At 44.4% G+C, this 13,313-nt stretch overlaps 1 long non-coding RNA gene across 1 annotated transcript; it reads right to left on the reverse strand.

Moving 5' to 3' along the window:
• Positions 1-405: 405 nt before the first annotated feature.
• LOC140742121 (uncharacterized) lies at positions 406-1,119 on the reverse strand. The gene is made up of 2 exons (XR_012102225.1): positions 1,047-1,119; positions 406-677 (listed from the first exon to the last, which is right to left on the reverse strand). It is a non-coding gene; the product is annotated as an uncharacterized lncRNA (long non-coding RNA).
• Positions 1,120-13,313: the final 12,194 nt, after the last annotated feature.

Here is a 13,313-nt window from a genome sequence, read left to right on the forward strand (position 1 = left end):
TACCAGCTTCAATCCCTCAGCCTTGCTCCCGACTGAAGCCCATGAGCAAAAAAGACCACAGGAAGTCATGGATACAGCCCAGGCCACCACACGTAAGCCTCTGAGTGCATGTACAAGGAACACTGCCACAACAAATCAGCATCCATCATCAAGGACCCTCACCATCCAAGAAAAGCTCCCTTCTCACTACTAACGTCGAGCAGGAGGTACAGGCGCTTTATTTTCTACACCACTGGGTTCAGAAACAGTTGTTACCCTTCAATCATCAGGCTCCTGAAAATTTCACTCACCTCAACTCTGAACTGGTGGCAGAACTTATAAACTCACTTTCAGGGACTCTACAACTCATGTTCTTAGTGTTATTTATTTGTTATTATTTTTGCACATTTTGTCTTCTTTTGCACATTTGTTGCTTGCCAGCCTTTATTTATGTATAGCTTTTCATCATTTCCATTGTATTTCTTTATTTTCCTGTAGATGGCTGTAGGAAAATGAATCTCAAGCTAGTAAAGGGCGACATATAAATTGTGCTGATCTCCAGAGGCGCTGTGCATTTTGTATGCTGTTCGTTTGCGTGAACATCACTTCCTGTATGTAAGCTGTATGGGTTAATTTGGATTTCGACTTGAAGCAAATGCGGTAGAAAGGCACCCATCTCCATACATTCTTTGTTTGCCCTTGAAACAGTAACATCTGTAAGTTATTGGTAAACATTATTGTTTATCATTATTAATCCATCATTCACTCTGGTCTACATGGCATAGTTATGGAATGTTACATGTGTGTTTTACCTTGTTTAACATAGATCGTGAGAATAATCAATAGCATTCATATATTCAGACACGTGACAATTTTGTATTTAGTCTAATACGTGTTTTGCTTAACTTTCTGCAGTTTCACAAGTTTTTCTCATTAAAAGCCCTGAAGAAGACTTCCGGCTCAGGTGATCTCTGAGAAAGTGTTTAACTCTCTGCCTGACTCTGTACTAACGCACTGCAAGGGCGGTAGGTATGAACCATATTTTCATAATAAATTTACTTTGATACCTTAACCAGAAAATTCTCCTGCCTTATTTCACTGCCGTTTCTCTGACTTGGATCCCAGAGTCCTGGATTTTTTTGATCAGCCCAGCACGGACTACACCAGAACTTTCTCAGCTGCCGTATGATCTTTCCAGCTTCAGTTACTGAGATCATCTTTCTGCCTTCTGCTGACTGGTGCAACTTTCTGTCACTCTGGTTCCCTCTCCTTCGCTTCTCAGCTACTTGTGGATGCTATAGTAATCTGCAGATTCTTTTGCTCTGACCCCAGCCACTTGCGTGCCAACTTGTAAATCTGCAGTCCCATGAAAACGTATCTGACTGTAAGCCTTCACATGTTGAACAGCTGTCCCTACCATCCTCAGTAAAGATCAGGTCCACTGACTGCATTCAATCAAACCCAAGCCTGGTCTGGTAACTGGTTTTTATTTAAGCCGTGCTCACCCTTACCCACAGATGGCAATTAATGTCACACGTACTGAGGTCAAGTAAAAAAGCTTTAGCTTGCATGGCATCTGATCTATTTATCACATGTATGTCAAATCATCCAGTGGGATGCAATTTTTGCATTAACAACCAACGGAACCAGGCTGCCCACCTCTGGGACTTTATGTGGTGTCTCTGCAAGATAGCTTTTTGCGGTCTCAAGCGCTGGTTTTAGCAGTCTGTTCCCGACAGGAGTGTGGGGAACTGAAGATGGGATGGGTCATGCCCTCTGAAATGGTGCAATCACTGAGTGCGACGCAGACCCAGCTGTTGGGGTATAATGCTGTGGTAATTGGCCAATTATTAACATCAGTGGCTAGTGAATGATGGCGGTAGCTATCCTTGGAGATGCGGCCTCAAATCTGCAACAGTAATCAATGGTCTGATTAAGTAAAGAAGAGGATTGATCCCCGCATCTATGGCCAGCCTGAGCTGTTCCTCGGGCTGTGTCTAATGACTGTTTAGGGATGGGATATAATGTGGAATCCAGCCAGCAAGTCATCTATTGACTGAGTCATTTATAGACCTGTCGGTTAAGGCAGAGAGATATAACAAAGGGCTAGCTTTAACATTATAGTCTTGGTATTCTTTGCTCTGTGAACAAACACAATGAGCTGTGGGGGTTCTCAAGGTCCATACAGAAGTGCATCCAGAATTATTTACTTTCTACTTCAGTCCAAAGTAGTGCATAATTATGAGTAGTTGGGAGACGAAATGTAAAGGAGCAGTACACAGTTAATGGCAGGTCTCTTAACAGTGTTAATGTACAGAGGGATCTTGGGATCCAAGTGCACAGCTTCCTGAAAGTGGCTGCACAAGTTGATAGGATGGTAAAGAAGGTACTTGCTTAGGCACTGGGTTTAGGAGTCACAAACTTAAGTTGCAGCTTTATAAAATTGTAGTTAGGCCGCGTTTGGCATATTGCATTCATTTCTGGTCACCCATTGTGGAGGTTTTGGAGAGGATGCATAAGGCGTTTACCAGGATACGGCTTGGGTTAGAGGATGGGTGCCATAAGGAGAGGTTGGAAACACAACGGTGTTTTCACCAGCGTAGCTCAGGCTGAGGGGAGAACTAATGGAAGTTTTTAAAATCATGAGATGCATAGAGTAGACATCTGGTAGCGATTGCTCAGGATCGAAACGTCTAATACTAGGAGGCAAGAGGAGGAAAGTTCACTGTAAATTTGCTAGGTGAGGTTGTTACACAGATAGATGGGTGCCTGGTAACCTGTCTTCATTAGGTCTCAACACCTCTCTCTGTAACTGGATCTTGGATTTTATGACACGAAGAACACAATTGGTCCGTGTTTGCATCAACATTATGTTATGTTTGTATTGACCGAAATAAATTAATTTCATTCATTCATTCAACAGCAATAGCTCCATCACACTGAGCACCAGAGCCTCCCATGTCCGTGTGCTCACTGTTGTGTCTGTGCACAACTATAGTTCAATTAACTAAAAGCACGTACGTGAGAGATGGCTTTAACTGGTGTATTCACATTGCAACGAGAGAGAAAACAATGTGCATGCATAGACAACAGCACATCTGCAGACAACAGATCAATACATAGTGCTAAGGGGGGCTCATTGCTCTAAAAGAAATAGAGCCATACATTACGCTTCCTCCTCCTTTAGATTAATACAACATAAAACTGTACATGTACAAAACATTCCATAAACCCAAATTCCAAATAAACATGCTTTCACAATAACAGTCCATAACTAGTTCTAAAGGTTCAGTCTTTTGGGTGGCACTCTGTTTCTTTCAGGATAGCACCTCTGGACCTGTGGGGTGGCATCAGGTTTGGCAGGTGTCTTGTCAAAAATAACATTCTCATTGCACCTCTGGACCTGTGGAGTGGCATTGGGTTTGGTAAGTGTCTTGTCTAAGACAACGTTCTCGGTTTCTGGTGTCATGTTACTTTCAGCGACATGATCATCACTGAGGTAAGTCCGGTGGCTGTAATGTGTTCATCTTGTTGGATGCAGTCGACTCAGGTGTGTTCTTCGGTTGAGCATCCAGTACCTGATCCAGAGGATGTCTCCATGTCTGATCTCCAACATCCACTGTGTACATCAGCGGTCCAGTTCTTGTAGCTATCCTACCGGGTGTCCACTTGTCCTCTCAGTAATCACGCACTAGGACTTCCTGTCCAACCTCAAAACTCTTTGCTCCTTCACTTGGCAACTGTTTATTCTGCACTTCCCTCTGGCGGTCTGGTTTCAGGAGGTCTGTGCAAAAATCCTGTGCAGATTCCTGTTCAAGAACAGCATTGCAGGTGTTTGATTTGTCGTCGCATGAACAGAGTTCAATTTACGAAAAGGACGTTATCTGCATTGGGCTGTAGCAAAATGTCCTCCTTATTCATCACCTTAATGGACTTTTTGAATGTTTGGATAAACCTCACAGCTAGCCCAATCGTTCCTGGCTGGTGAGGAGCTGACTTGAAACGTCTGATGCCATTTTTCTTCATGAACAGTCAGAATTCTTCTGATGTGTATTGTGGCCTAATGTCACTCCCGATTTCTTCTGCTAAGCAATTTCTGGTGAAGATAGTCCTCAGAGCAGAGACAGACTTTGCTGAGGTGATTGACTTCATTGGTATAATCTTCGGCCTCTTCAAATAAGCATCCACAGCAATCAGAAACATGGAGTTCATGAATGGCCCAACAAAGTCAGTATGTACCCTTTGCCATGGTGACGACAGCCATTCCCACAGGTGTAATGGTGTCTGGGGTGGTCCATCTTGAATGTTTTGGCATCCCAAACAGCTTTTGGCCAAGTTTTCAGCTGGTTTATTTCTGGCCACCACGTGTAGCTCCAGGCGAGACTCTTCATCTTGACTGTACCCAGGTGTCCTCCATGCAGATTTTCTAACACTCTGATGCGCAGTTTAGAGGGACCACAACACAAGATCCACACATCAGTGTACTTTGACATACCGACAGTTGGGCTTATCTCGCTAAGAATTCTGGAAACACGGGATTACCATGAGCGGGCCATCCTTGCATGGTGACTTCATAGACTTTTGATAATGTCAGGCTATTCCTTCTTTCCCTTTGTATTTTGGAATTTGTTACTGGCTACTGGTCCACCAATGCAGTGTGAACTTCTGCTGGGTCACACCTTTCTTCTTCAGTTGTCAACAGTAGAAGATGTGACAAGCCATCAGCATTGCTGTGTTGTTGGTTCCCTTAAACTCTATGTCATAAGAGTGGGCTCCTAGGAACAGTGCTCAGCGTTGTAACTGAGATAGCTAGTGCAACTATCCCTTCCTGAGATTGAAAGTGGACACAAGGGGCTGGAGATCTGTCACTAGCGTAAACTTTTGTCCATAGAGGCAGTGGGGAACTTCTTTATTCCCTGTACTAGACTAAGGGCCTCTCGGACGATCTGTGCATAGTTACATCAGTGATCTTGGAGCAAACACAATCAGGAATTCAGATCTACCTTTCATACAAAACAGCTGCAATGCCATAAGGGGATGCATTGCACGCCACTCTGATGGGCAGGGATGGGTCATAATGGGTGAGCAGTTCATCTGATGTTATTAGTCTCTTTGTTTCCTTAAACACTTTTTCACATCTTTCTGACCATTCCCACTTTGCTCCTGTTTGTAAAGCACTGAATGTGCTTTATGGAATCTTAGTGTCGCTGTTTCATCGAGTTCAATTCTGGCCTTCATACCTTTAAGTTTACAAATCCCCTTCTCAAACATCTTATTAGCATTAAGCAGCAGTGCCATGGAAGCTCTGGTTAGTGCTGCCGTTTGAGTTGCCATTGGTTGTTGATATCACACTGAGAGTTTTGAGTCAGTGTCAATCTGGTTGGATTTTTCTCAATGATTCATGCCTGAAAAGTACTGGCCCTCCACTTATCAATACATGAAGATTTAACTGTTGTGTTTGACCTCCATATGTCACATTTACTTTCAGTTTGGCTTTGGGAGATACTTTTTTGCCTGAGTAGGTCTTTCGCATCACTGAGATCTTCTCTAATAGGATCTAGAAAACAGTCTGTTGTAGTCAGCCTCCGGAATTATGGACAAAGCTGACCCTGTATCCAGCTCCATTTTCAGTTTCACACCAGACACATCTATTGTGATCCATGTTGTATTGCTGTCTGCTACAGTGGTACTATGCAGTTCAAGGCATGACAGTTCACCTTTGTCAGACTCTGTGTTGTCTGATTCTGTTTTACATTCAGTCACTTTATGCATTTGTTTAGTTTTGTGTTTGAGACTTTTCACTCAGTTGTGCTTTCTGTCTGCCTTGCACACTCTCTCTGTGTGACCTTGTCTGTGACACTTCCTGCAGACTTTTTCTTTGAACCACAGTCATTTGCATCATGGGAGGATTTGCCACATTGATAGCACCTTTGGCTTTTTGCACCATTCAGGGACATTTTATACATTTCACATTCTAACCTCCTTTTCTGTAGTTCTGCTGCATCCTTTGCTGCAGTCTCTAACAATATTGCACTGGTCAATGCCCACTCTACGGTTAGATCTCTTTCTGACAGTAGCCTCACTCGAGTGCTTTCACTTTGCATGCCACGTACAAGCCTGTCCCTTAATGCATCTGAAAGTCCATCTCTGGAGTCACTTGCATCATACACCAGGTGCTCTCTTCAGTTACCTGATGAGGTAACCGCAGCCTTTGGTCAAGGCAGATGTCGTCAGGTAGTGCCCAACCTTCATCGAGTGTTCCAACCCTTAACCACCACACTCTCCAGTTAGCGGGTCAGCAGTGGTCGCCAAGTCATGACTTACAGCTCAACTCTTCTAGCCTGCTCCATTTCCAGCAAGAGGCTCTTTCCGCTTCCTCCCCCGTCCTGCAAGCGGTTTGGTTCTTCCCCTTTTCATCAAGGCTCAGCAACCCCCATGTTGACCTTGCCATGAACCTTTTACAGCCGATTTCCACGGGGAATAGCCGCATCTGCCATCCTTTGTCCTGCACTCCTAGACTAAGGACTGGAACTACCTCTCATGAGCCTCCTCGCATCCTTCCTCCCTTGCTGCTGTGAGCTCCACCAGGGTGATTTTCTTGTCTTTGGTGGATCTCAGTACGATGTCTACATCCAATCTGCTGCAAACTGCCAAATCATGGGCGATGGAGGACAATGTGGGGAGGAAGCTACCCAGAGGTGCTGAGACTCTTTATCAGGGCTGGGATGGCGGGGATAAGAAACCAGAATAAGAAGGTGGGGTGAGAGAAAGGAGTGCAAGCTGACCAGCAATAGATAAAGGCAGGTGAGGGAGGAGGGATGAAGTGAGAAGATGGGAGGTCATAAACACAAGAGAGTCTGCAGATGCTGAAAATCCAAAGCAACACACACAAAAAGCTGTAGGAACCCAGCAGGTCAGGCAGTATCCATAGAAATTAGTCAATGATTTGGGCTGAAACCCTTCTTCAGGACTGAGAAGGAAGGGGGAAGAGAAGGTAATAGGTGGAGAAGGTAAAGAAATGAAAAAGAAGGAATCTGATGTTATACTGTTCCTGTGTTGTACTGTGGAATTAGCAGGAGTGGGTAGGATTGTGTGAGGGAAGGGACATTGACACTGTGTGTGTGAGGAAGAAGGGTGGCAGAGGAGGTGAGGGAAGAGATGACTTGAAGGGAGAAAAGGAATAGATGACATTGAGTTCTAGAACTCTAATATTTGAGTAGAAAGACTGCTGGTTTAAACGGCCCTCCAAAGACTTGAACACACGATCCAAGAAGATGTTTCAGTTCAGAGAGAGTATTGTATAATCAGAAGACTGTTTCTGTAAATGTTAAACTGTTCCTCTAATGTGGTGGCACTTCACTGGGCGGGAGTTACTAGAATGGTAATACAACCACTGTATTTGTCTACTTGTACCGCACTTTCTCTGAAACTGCAACACTATATTCTCCAACTTTTTCCCCATTTATACCTCTCAGTATATTTATGTACAGGGTGACCTCCATGAATGGCACACAAACGCTTTTCACTCTGTCTTGGTACATGTGCTAATAATTAACTCATTAACACAATGACATTAAAATAGATCAAGGAACATTACAGCACAGTACAGGCCCTTCGGCCCACAATGTTGTGCTGATCTTTTAACCTACTCTAAGATTAATCTAACCCTTCCCTCCTACATAACCATCCATTTTTCTATCATCCATGTACCTATCTAGGATTTTGTTAAATGCCCCTAAAGGTTCTAACTCCGCCATCACACCTGTCAGGGTGTTCCTTATCCACTGTGTTAAAAAACTTACCTCTGACATCCTTCTTGCTCTTTCTTCCAATCACCTTAAAATTATGGCCCCTTGTATTTGCCATTTCCACCCTGGGAAAATGCTTCGGGCTGTCCACTTCATCTATGCTTCTTATCCTCTTGTACACCTGTATCAAGTCTCCTCTCATCCTCCTTCGCACCAAAGGGAAACGCCTAGCTCATTCAACCTATTCTCATAAGATATGCTCTGTAAAATCCAAGCAGCATCATGGTCAACCTCCTCTGCACCCTCTCCAAAGTGTCCATATCCTTCCTATAAAGAGGTGGCCAGAGCTGAACACAGCACTCCAGGTATGGTCCAACCAGGGTTTTATAGAGCTACACCATTACCTCGTGGCTTTTGAACTCTATCCTCCAACTAATGATGCTCAACATATTTTCCTCAAATCAGAGCCATGATTATTCTTTAATAAGACTTCACTGCTCATAGATGGAAATACACTCATACTGATCTGGCACAATACTGTTTGAAGACTGCACTCCATTGACTGGTGTCATTAACCCTGCATAATCTCTTTTTAACTCATTCATTTGAAAGAGAAAATCTAGATTGTAGAATTGTGAAACCTGAGCTTCACTTTCCTGTTTGCTTTTCTTAGTAATTCATTCATGTTTACTTTGTTTTCCAGCCTCTCCAGCACAGATCTGCTCATCAAATGGTTTTATCCCACACTCTTTGTTGTTCCATTATTGGATACAGACACACCATACCTAACTACTAACACACGGGCGTAATGCTAGCTATGCATTCGGCCAATTTGCACCAAGTTCAGAACTCATTGACGTCAATTCAGTAAGAGGTTCCAACACAGATATGCAGTAACATCTGAAATCTTTGTGGTACGTTAGACAGTAAAGGCTGTGAGCACTGCAACATCACTGTGAAGGGTACTGTTAATCCTTGGACTCAGAGCCCCATCCGAATGGAATTATTGAATAAAAGGAGGACTTTGTGGCTGCTGTCACAGCTGGGCTTGAAGCTGAACAAATTGATTTTGGAGAGGTTTCGGTGAAGCGTAAGGCACAGGCTGCTAGTATTAGCATTCGGCACCTTTACAGGCAGGGATGAGAGGGGAAAGGAATTCGGTGTGCCAAAACACTTTAACCAGAGAATGCCTGAAGTAGGAGAGGAGCTCCCTCAACATTGTAACTACACTGAATGTTTCAGAACTCCTGCAGTGGCCATGCAGAAGGCAGCCACACAAACTGAAAGTATCTGGGGTAGCTCAGCAATGCCAGTCAGAGAGGTAAACTGAGAGGATCCAACCTTGCGCCTGACTGTCCTGACGAAGTGTCCTCTATCTGAAATGGTTCTTTCCACTAAGATGCTGCCTGACCTGCTGAGTATTTACTGTCTTTGGCCTTTACTGTGAACAGCTGTCCATGTTATGACTGTAAACATAACACAGGTTCTCATCTCTGCTGGTGGTGGGCTTAGGTTATTGTACAGTACAATGTAATTCATAAACACTATACATTACAATAAAAAACAAAAAGGAGAGCAAGAAGAATGAGGCAGAGTTCATGGGTTCATTGTCCAGTCAGAAATCTGATTGCAGAGGGGAAGAAGCGTTCCTAAAACGTTGAGTATGTGGCTTCAGGCTCCTGTACCTCCGTGAAGGTCGAGTCAAGGACAGGTACAGCACAGAAGCCTCCGGCACTTCGATAATAAATAATGAGATAAAAGGTCCTTAAAGTGAGATCATTGGTTGTATAAACATTTCAGTGTTGGAGCAAGTGAGCGTAGTTCGAGAGGCTGATGGTTGAGGGACAGCTGTCTGATGGTCCTGAGGCTCTTGCAGCTTTTACCTGATGGCAGCAGTGAGAAGAGAGCGTGGCCTGGGTGGTGGGGATCTCTGCTTTCCTAGACAGCTTCCACCCGTGTATAAGTTACTCGAATGAACCTCTTACAAACAACAAGGGTGAGCTCCTGATCTTGCCATGGCCCTTGCATTTCATTTGTCCACCTACACTGCACCCCCTTTGTAACTGTAACACCATCTTCTGCATTTTATCCCCCCTTACAGTATGTATGGAATGGTCTTCATACATGTGACAATGATTAACCAATTACTAATGAGAAGGCTAACATTAGCAGCGAGCTCTTTGGGAAATGGTTAGCCAGTGAAAGGACATTTTAGAGGCAAGTGCAGGAACACCTCTGATGTTATCCCAGGTTCACTGTACTGGGAGCTTGTTTGATATCTGTACAGTTCCAGTGGTGAGTACTAACCCGAAGCCCCATGAATCCCTGAAGCCCAGTCTGTTACAAATGGCTGGAGTTTGCCTTCTCCCTAACAAGGCAGCATGGGTATCAGCGAGAGCCTCCTATTGGCAGTGTGGTTAGGTTTCTCACCTGCCCTCCTTGCTGCCAGCTTTATCTGTCACAAGTGCACCAAAACATACCGTGAAATGCAACATTTCTATCAAAGTGAATCAACAAGGGTAGTGCCGGGCAGCCCACAAGCGTCACCTTGCTTCCAGCACCATCACAGCATGCCCACAACTTACAAACACTAACCATACGTTTTTGGACTGTGGGAGGAAGCCAGAACAGTCACAGGGAGAAGGTCTAAACTCCTCACAGACAGCAGTGGGAACTGAGCCCTGATCTTACAGTAGGCTCTGTAATGTGATGCACTAGCCACTATGCCACTGGGCTGGCTTTTCATTGTTTTATATATATTTCTACATCGAGGACTCAGTGACCCTGTGAATTCTGACCAGCTACCAGGTTGTCCATGGCTTGGTATAGCAACAGCTTTGTCACAAACTCTCCCAAGAATCTGCAGGGAGTTGTGGATGTGGACCAGTCCATCATGAAATCCAGCTTCCACTTCATGGATGCTCTCGGGACTTCCTGCTGCCTTGGAGAAGCAGTCAGAACATTCGAGACCCTCTCCCATCCCGGACATTCCTCTTCTCTCCCCTGACATTGTGCATAAGATTGAAGACGTGCATCATCAGGCTCAAGGACAGCTTCTATCCCACTGTTCTAAGACATTAAACAGATCTTTTATACAATAAAAATGAAAATTTGATCTCACAGTCTACCTGTGACCCTTGCACCTTATTGTCTACCTGGGCCGCAGTTTCCCTGCTACTGCAACGCTCTATTCTGTCATCTGTTCTTACTTTCTCTGGTACTGCCCCAGTCTAGTTACGTTTTGAAAGATTTATACGAATGCCTTGCAAAGCTAATGTCTTTCCAGTATCTCAGTACATGTGACAGTAATATTTCATTCGCACACCCATCCCCTCGCTTACCGCCACTACCTGACTGCTGCTCCAACTGGGGAGCTAGAGGCTTCCTTTGGAAGCTACAAAAGGAGTGTGAGAACTCTGGACATTCAAAAACACAAGAGTGAGAAAACCAAAGAGAAATGTTTTACTAAGGCTGTTCCCGTGAGAAACAAGAATGTGATAATAAAGTGGAGCTTTGTGCCTGCGCTCTGGCGGGAGAACAGATTCCGTCCAGCTGTTGAACTGATAACCATCCCCATTCATCGGGACTGGCTCTGGGAGGGGAGGGGGTGGTGGTTAGGGGCTGGTTCCGCTGTCAGACAGAGCCACTGCCACCACATTTGCCTTCTGCTTGATCTGAAAGGTCAAAGTCAAAGTATATTTATTATCAAAGTCCCTACGTGTCACTGTATAATACCTTGAGATTCATTGTCTTGTAGGAAAGTAAAGAAGTACAGCAGAAGTTATGAAAACTACACGTAAACAAGCACTGACAAGCAAACAATCTGCAAAAGAAAACAGCAAACAAACAATAAATACATAACGAGTTGTGGAGTTCTTGAAAGTGAGACTGTGGGTTGTGGAATTGGTTCAAAGTTCAAAGTAAATTTTATTATCAAAACACATACTATATATGTCACCATTTACAGCCCTGAGATTCATTTTCTTGTGGGCAAACTCCGCAAACTTCAATTTCAGTGTTGAGGTGAGTGAAATTATCCACGCTGGTCCAGGAGCCTGATGGTTGGCGGGTAATAACTGTTCCCAAACCTGGTGGTGTGGGATTTAAGGCTCCAGTACCGTAGCAGCAAGTAGAGAGCATGTCTCAGATAGTGGATGGTCTTCCTCCCAGTGGTCAACGTAACTCGTGCAGTTTCTGATGGGAGACTGGTTGAACTGAAATTTCACCCACAGGTTATGACCATAAGATCTAGGAGCAGAATCATGCCATTTGGGCCATTGAGTCTGATCTTCCATTCGATCATGGCTGAACCTCACTCTCCTGCCTTCTTCCTAGAATCTTTCATGTCCTGACTAATCATGAACCTATCAACCTTTGCTTTAAATATACCCAATGACTTGGCTTCCACAGCTGTCTGTGGCAATGAATTCCATAGGTTCTTCACCCTCTGGTTAAAGAAATTCTCCTCATCTCTGTTCCAAAGGACACCCTTGTACTCGGAGGCTGTTCCCTCTGGTCTGAGACTCCCCCCCCCCCCCCCCCCGCTATTGGAAACATCCTCTGCATGTTCACTCTATCTAAGCCTTTCAATCATTGATAGGTTTAAGTAAGATCCCACATTATTTGTCTAAACTCCCACAAGTGCAGACCCAGAGCAAATAAATGCTCTGTATATGTTAACCCTTTCATTCCTGGCATCGTTCTTGTGAGCTTCCTCTGGACCCTCTCCAATGCCAGCACATCCTTTAGTAGATAAGAGACCCAAAACTACTCACAGTATTGTCACCAGAACCTTACAAAGCCTCACATTACATCCTGCACCCTCTCTAGCTTAATCACATCCTTCCCCCAGGGCATTGTACACATGTACAGTACCAGTCCAAGCCTCAGCAAGAACACACAAAAATAGGAGCAGCTGTAGGCCACTTTTCTCAAGTCCCTCTCACCAAGCACTATGATCATGGTGGATAAACGAAGGCCTCAGCCTTCTGCTGAGCCAATTCCCCACGGCCCCCAATGGCCCGACCTTTCAAATATGTATCTAGCCCCACTGAGATATATCTAATGATCCACCTTAAAATGCCTCAGGGACAGAGGTTCACCATCCCCTGCAAAAAGAAAGTTCTATTCACCTCCATTTAAAAAGACCACCCCTCTGCCCTTATGACCATGTCTCCTTTTCTTCCAGACTCTCTCACTAGTGGGAACTTCTCAACATCAACCCTGGCAAATCCCCTTCAGGATCTTGTAGGCCTCATTCTTCTAAAGAATACTGACCAGAAGGCCAAGGAGTAGAACTAGGCCACTCAGCCCATCAAATCTGCTGTGCTATTCCATCATGGCTGATTTATTATCCTTCTCAACCCCATTCTCCTGCCTGCTCCCCGTAACATCTGACACCATTACTGATCAATATCCACTTTAAATATACGCAATAACTTGGCTTCTGCAGCCATTGGAGGGTTCAAATTATAAAGAGACTGAATGGGCTGGGGCTGTTTTCCCGAGAATGAAGGAGACTGACTCTTGACTTTACAAATGATTATTAAACCACAAGGAGCATAGGTAAGGTGAAGAGTTTCAGTC

Source organism: Hemitrygon akajei, chromosome 19 (genome assembly GCF_048418815.1).
Source record: "Hemitrygon akajei chromosome 19, sHemAka1.3, whole genome shotgun sequence".
Lineage (NCBI taxonomy): Eukaryota > Metazoa > Chordata > Chondrichthyes > Myliobatiformes > Dasyatidae > Hemitrygon > Hemitrygon akajei.